This window comes from Stenella coeruleoalba, assembly GCF_951394435.1.
Source record: "Stenella coeruleoalba genome assembly, chromosome: 3".
NCBI lineage: Eukaryota > Metazoa > Chordata > Mammalia > Artiodactyla > Delphinidae > Stenella > Stenella coeruleoalba.
This window is the reverse complement of record NC_137148.1, coordinates 90,131,599-90,139,331: the sequence shown is the minus strand read 5'-3', so window position 1 is coordinate 90,139,331 and position 7,733 is coordinate 90,131,599.

The window sequence follows — 7,733 nt, the reverse complement described above, 5'->3', positions numbered from 1 at the left end:
GAATATTGGAAGAAAATAATTGGTGAATATTTTTCAAATAGTGGATTGGAAAACTTTCTAAAAGTGACAGCAAAGTCAAAAGCTGTGTAGGGAAAGAGTAATCAACCTGACCATATAAACTTTAAATTTCTACATGATAAAAAAGTTAAAACATAATAATCAAAACTTAAAGACAAACCACAAACTGGGAAAATTACATTTTAACATGGTTTAGACAATGGGTCACTTTATTGTAAAAAAGAGCTCTTACCAGTAAGGAAAAATTAGTAGAAATGTAAGCAAAGGACATGAAGAGGCAACTTATAAAAAAAAAAAAATGCAAATGGATAATAGTTACATGAACAAATATCTGCCCTCTAGTAACTGAAGAAAGGCAAATTTGAATAATAACCATTTTTCCTCTATAAAAATGACAGTGTTTAAAAGGGAAATGTACATTATTATGCAAAGTGAGAAAAAAGTAGCTCTCATTCATTTCTGGAATGGTATAAAATATAATGTTTTGATGGAGGGCAGTTTGGCAGTTTGTATCAAAAACCATAAAAATGATATCTTTTGACTCCTAAATCTTAGGAAACACATATAGGATGTAAATATTTACTTATGCACATGTTCATGACATAATTGCCCATAATAGGAAAAATTGTCAGGATTTTAAATATCAAGTAATTATTATGCATTAATAATTAAAATGGTACATCCATATGGTCCTTTAATTAACATACATTTATTGAGCACCTAACTGTACCAGGTACTGTTCTAAGCAATGTGGATAGAGTGATGAATAAGCCAGATGAAGTCCCTGCTTTGTTGGAACTGACATTCTTTTTGGGAGGCAAATAACAGGTAAATATATCGTGTCAAATAATGAAACAAACATATACTACAATGTTAGGTAATGACATGTATTATATTTTAAAAATTAAATGATAGAGGCAGAGTTTTTAGATTGGGTGGTCAAGGAAGATTATTGAAATAAAGATTATTTCTCTGAGGAAATAATCTTTAAACAGATCTAAATGAACTGAAAGAGTGAGCCATATATGACTATCTGGGAGAAAAAATTTCAAGGCAGAGCTAAGTATAAGGTCCTGATGACAAACTAGGTAGCCAATGAGCAAGGACTCACTGAGAGCTTAAAGGAGGGCAGTGGCCAAATTTTGCAGGGCCTTGTTGGTGATAGACAAGAATTTAGGTTTTTTAAGGTGACCTTAACAATGTTCTAGAAGGATCAACCTGGCTTCTGTATGGGGCAAAAGTGGAAGTCTCCTCTACGTGGCAGGCCATTGCAAGCTGCTGAGGTAAGAGATAATAGTAATCTGATGGAGACTGATAGTGATGAAGGAGGTGACAAGGGCTAGAGTCAGCATGTTTAAAGATTACAAGAGAGATATCAAATGACAAGTGGACATGTTAAATTAAAAATATTGTGCACAGTATGATTTCACTTTTGTAAAAATAATAAAGATGCACACACAATGAAAGGATATATGTTATTTCTGGGTGTAGGATTGCTTATGAGCTTTATTTTTTTACTTTGCATTTTCTAATTGTTCTAAAATAGGGTTTTTATTTTTGCTAAGAAGAAAAATTATTTTCAAAAAAATTAATAGATTTAATTATGGGACAGCAATAAAGTTCTTTCTAGATTATTAAATCTGGTCATAGCATTTAATCAGCAGTCTCTAGAGCACTATCAAAGTCCTTTCATCCTATATTTCTTTAAAATCTTTCTAAAATAATGATGTTGAAATGGTCCAGAGTGTATGGCTTCAAACTAGTTTGAGAAAGACATAACACAGAAATCAATACACGTAATTCTCTATAGCATTTAAAAAGATGGCCAATATGCCTTTTATGAGATTAACGGTATAATATTTGTATTATCTGTTTTGGCATAACAAATTACCCCCAAACCAAGCAGCTTAAAACCTTTGTTATCTTGTAGTTTCTGTAATTCGAGAATTTGGAAGTGGCTTAGATTAGTAGTTCTGGCTCAGGGTTTCTCAGATGTTGCAGTCAAGACTTCAACTTGGGGTATAGTCATTTTAGACTTGACTGGGCTTGACTGGGACTGGAGGATCCATTTCTAAGTTATCTTGCAAAACATTGTGGAATTCTTGCTGGTTTGTTGTTAGGAGGTCTCAATACCTTGCCACATGGATCTCTCCACAGAACTTCTCAAGTGTCCTCATAACAATACAGCTGGCTCCTTCCCAGAGCAAATGATCTTAGAGCAGGGATGAAGTCACACTCTCTTTTATGACCTAATCCCACCTCATCACTCCTGCCACATTCTATACTCTAGAAGTGAGTCACTAAATCCAATCCATCACTCAAGGGGAAGGGGTATATCTTCATCTTTAGAAGGGAGGGTTGTCAAACAATTTGTGTCGTATTTTAAAGTCACCACAATTAAACCATTATATAACAGTTAATGGATAGAAGATATTGTAAGCACCAAAAATTATTAGGAACATTTCCACACAATCATTAATAGAATGATATGGATTAAAATTTTTATCTTGTTCCTTAGTAAATAGATATGAAAGATTAGTTTTGGGGAAAAGAATCATATGATAGAAATATTTATAATCATGAAATAGTATAGATATTTTTGAGTCCAATCATTATTCACTTAGATTTGAGTCAAAATACAAGTGAAGATTAGCAGACTATTTTGACGGTTTTCAAGAGTTGGCACAGAATGATGTGACCTGCTAAACAAAAGTACAGAACAAGCAGGTCATTCATTTATATTAATATTTTACTTAGAAATTCTGACACTGAATAAATTCAGCTCACAGGATAAAATAAAAATCATCTACATTTCTATTCAAGAATTCACCCAGCACTACGTATTAAGTATGTACTATGTTTAAGTCACTGTATTAGGTACTGTGATGCAGCTACCATTTTCGAGGATGGAATCTGAAGGTATTTTAAATGTTTTATTTCTAGAGCATATATGTGGGCCAATAAACAGTTTTCACAGTAAGTTTTAATATGTAGTAAGCCAAGCTAAGCCCTCCTGTGCTTGCTTCTTTTTCGTAATTTGTTTCGGCTAACCTGCCATTTATTTTTTTCAGATGAACTTTAAAATCATTTCATTTTTCACTCTCACTCTCCTAAAACACACACACATACACACACTTTGAGATTTGAAGTGTACTTGCATAAAATTTATATGGTAACCCTAAGAGGTTTTTTTAATTCTGTGAAATATTTCCATCAAGGATTCATGGTTTTCTATTTGCTGAGGGCTATATTTATGCCACTAAGTGTTTTCTTCCAAAAACATGATATATATTTCTATTTATTGAAATCAATCATTTACTGTGAGTTGAGGATATAACTGAGTTCCCCCAGCCTACAGCAGTGGAACATCTTTATTTTACACTCCTTTGTGAAAATTGAGAAATACCTTACTGCTTCTCACACTTCATTATTTTAACTTGAATTATAAAAACTATAACCACATCATCTTGTTGGAAAATTTTTTTGTCATTTCATTTTGTGGCCAAGAAAAAATTACCTTGTTTAGGTACATCTTGTTTTAGGGCTCAATATAAATTCTTTCCAACTTTTACATTTTTTATTTCTTAATTTTGATTAATGTCTAAGTGATTTGTCCTTTGGTTTACTTTGAGTGGTTTAATCTTAAAGTATAAGAAAAATAGGGGACGAATTGGTGAATTCTTTCTTATATAATCAAGTTCTTTAGTTATCTTCCCCATAGAATTCATGGATAACTACTTTTTTCTCTAAATGCTTAGTAGAATCAACTGATTTTTATATTATGATGAAGAATTTTTTAACTAACCTGCTTTTTATCCCTTTGAGAGTAACCTGTTTAACAGTTTGCTTTTTTAATGCTTTTAACATTTTTCCTAAATCTCTTGGAAGAAAAAAAACAAAAAAAAAATCCCACCAAGCTATTTTTAAGTGCAGCAGTCTTTACACATTCATTTTATTTGAAATATAGTAGGAACTCTTGATTTGCTACCTCAAGTCTTTTTTTTTTTGGATTAAAGAAGTTCCCCCCCTACTAATTCTTTAATATTATTTATATTTTCTCTCTTTTTGAAACATGTTCTATGTGAGTTAGCACTCTAGGATCTGCTTTCTAAGAAATATCTTTATAGTCTCTCTCAATTTCACTTTTGTTCTTACCCTCAACTTACTGCTCAATTAGGAGGATGTGTTTCAGAGAAGCCTGGGATCAGCTACTGTAATTTATGTTTTTTTTAAAACTCTTATTTGAAAATAATTAATTTATTTTTGAAGTCTTTATTATTACTAGTTTTAGAGCATTTCTAGGTTCACAGCAAAATTAAGAGGGTAGAGTGATTTCCCATTTACACCCACCCCTTCCCCCAGTGGATTGCCTCCCCCATTGAACATCCCCAATCAGAGTGGTAATTTGTTACAACTGATGAACTTATATTGCCACATCATAATCACCCTAAGTCTATGGTTTATATTAGAATTCACTCTTGGTACATTCTGTGGATTTGGACCAATAATTTTTGTTTTAAATATCAAAATGTAGTTTAAAAAAACCAGAAGACTTATTTGGTGCCTATTATGAACAGAAATAATTCAGGACTGATGTATTTCATCAGGATTAGTTAAATTCTCTTTTGAAGTTCTTAATTTTTTTAAGGCAATTTATTTCACCAGGACAATCCCCACGCCTTAGCTTTGAATTGAATCACAATTGCTGTTAGTAAAACCCTTGTGAACATTAGTAGAATATTTGAAGTTGTTCGCCTGTTAATAGACATAGACGTTTTGTAAGAATTTAAATTGGATAATTTTTTGGTATACTACCTTTAAAATTAGGCATTCCTTTGTGTTTGAATTCGCCCCCCTGTGGTTAGTACATATAGAACACACTGGAAGCTTGGTTTATCCAGTTCCCTCATTGAGAAAGACACTGGCAGGTCTGGAGTTCTATGTAAAAGGGGCTCACGAACAGCAATTTGATTAAAAGACATGGCTACCTTTGTATAGCATGCATACTGTTTTTATTTTTATTTTTTAACTTAGATTTTTTTCCCCCCCGTGGAGGAGAGGCGAGGCTTTGGAGGAGGCATTTAGACTTTGAGGAGACACTAAACCACCGCCAAGGCACTTCTTGCCGCAGCTCCTGGCCGGATAGCCAACGTATGCACAGTATTTAAAACGAATCATTACCATGTGCTTTATGATTGTATTTTAAAGCTAATAAAGGTCTTTCACACATCATTGCATCTAGTCGTTCGAAAGCGAATACAGCTGTGGTGAGGGCGGGGAGAAGGTGGAATTGCACTAACAGGTCCTGATTGGCTAAGCCCTGGTCAGGAGACTCTAAAAAGGGCAACCTTCCGTGCTTCCCTGGTGGCGCAGTGGTTGAGAGTCCGCCTGCCGATGTAGGAGACGCGGGTTCGTGTCTTGGTCCGGGAGGATCCCACATGCCGCGGAGCGGCTGGGCCCGTGAGCCATGGCCGCTGAGCCTGCGCGTCCGGAGCCTGTGCTCCGCAACGGGAGAGGCCACAGCAGTGAGAAGCCCGCGTACTACAACAAAAAAAAAAAAAAAAAAGAAAAGGCAACCTTCCAACTCTGAGAGCGACTCTCACAGCGTCCTTAGCAACCACTCTTAGTCCCCAGCGACCCCGAGCACCAATGTGAGTGACTACTACTACGTTCAGCTTCTGACGACTTGAGAGCTAAGGTTATTGCCGTATTCACCATCCCGGGGCAACAGGGTAGACCCACAGAGGCCCACAAATGGGAGCACCGAGCCTTGTTTCTTAGCGTCCTGTAGCGCTGGTTGTTGGAAGAAACCTTTGCTACTCACGCTCCTGGCCCAAGCCCGCCGTCCAGGCCCCTCCTACGAATCTAGGCGAGCTGGTGGAGACACCCCAGCGGGTGCTTGAGGGAGAAAGTGGGGGATCAGCCTCCAGTTTCGCTTATTTGATAGTCTCCGCAGCAGAAAGCTATTTCCCTAAAAGAGGTGGGTGAACTTTCTCATTGCTATCGGTTGGGAAATTCTTCTAATTTCCTCTGGACTCGGGCTTGCTTGTCCTCCGGGTACCCTTAACTCATAATCCCGCTTTCTGCGCTGGACGATTTTCAAGTCCTTATATTCTTGGTGAAATGGCAGCCCTCCCCGCAGACTCTTCTGGATTTCAAAAAATTTCAGAAGTTTGGAGAAGTGGGGGTGGGGCGGGGGAGGATCCTTGAGGATGTGAAATACAAGGATTTTTAAAAAGGCAATTCATCTTGAGAAAAGGGCACAAGTTATATATTAGGAAAAATTTCTGGGAGGGGGTAAGGTGATGGTAGGATTCCATTTTTTACCTTATCTCAATGATGTATCTGAATGGATTCCACCTTTTTGGTTGTCTTTGGTCAATTAACCTTTGTTCCTTCCTTCAGGTTATAGTCTACGTCTTGTATTTCCTAGTGCATGTTACCAATCCAAAGGCTTACTATAATTTTAGTATTGTCTAGTTCTCAGAAATTATTTTTTTAAAGTGTACCTTTCCAACCTTGTTTCAACTGGAGCTTAAAAATATCCACTAGGGATTAATGTTAAAAACTTAAAAAAAAAAATTCTGGGTCTATGCCAGTTAGGTATAAAACATATCTTATCCATACTTAAATTTGACTATTCTCTAGATCCTGTCATATTTATAGAATGTCATTTTGATCACATAATTTTCTTGGGCATTTTTTGCCCTCTGAAATCACCTGGAGTCCTGTAATGGAATTCAGTATCTTCACCTGTGATAATGTTGATTTAAAGGCCAGTCCTTTTTCTCTAGATTATAATTTCTTAAAGTAAGGGACCGTATTCGTATTTTAATTGTCTTTGTATCTCTCAAACACAGGGACCTCAAACATCATTAGAACTTTATTTTTGTGAAAACTGAACCAAATTGAATTTCCTAAATGACAACCGCTTAAAATGAACAATGTGGGTACTATTTGGTAGTGCTGAAAATGGTCAAAAACATTCTTTTATTTCTAGTTTATGTGTAAGTGCATGTGTGTCTGTGATACAGTTTTTTAAATTTCATATTGTATGTTGAGTGTTGCAAATATAAAGCACTGGCATACAACGGAAATCCAAAAAAGGAATTCATGGACAGTTATATCCATTTTTGCAGTTCTTTCACAAACCATTCATCACATGAGTAGTTTGCATCAAAGCCAAATGGCTTCCTATGGTGGGTATCAACCTAAATAAAGAGGTAAATTGAGGTAAGCTGGAATTACCAGACATTGAGTTTATTCGGGAATAGCAGAGGAATTTTAATTCGGGAAATAAAAACCGTAACAAGCTACAGATGAGTCCATTGAGGATTTTCGGTGGGCTGTATTTTTTGCGGAGGGAGTCCAAAGAGTGGGAAATCCCGCCAGAGTCTGATCAGTAAATCCATTGGCTTAAGGATGGGGAAAGATTCTTGGTGAATATTCTTTGGTCAGGAGATAAGTTCTGGTTTTCTGTAAGCTGGGCATTTATGGGAAATCAATAGCTTTATTTTTCTGAGGGCGCATGTGTGAGAGTCTCTGGTTCCATTTTAGATCGAAATCCTTTCAGTAAGTAAATGAGATTTAAGATATTTAACCAAGTCAGAACAAGACTATCATTTAAGTATCAGCTCATTGCAATTTTCCTGAATAAATGAGTAAATAAGTGACTCATGAGAAATGAATGGAAACAGTTCATGTTTAAACTTTAA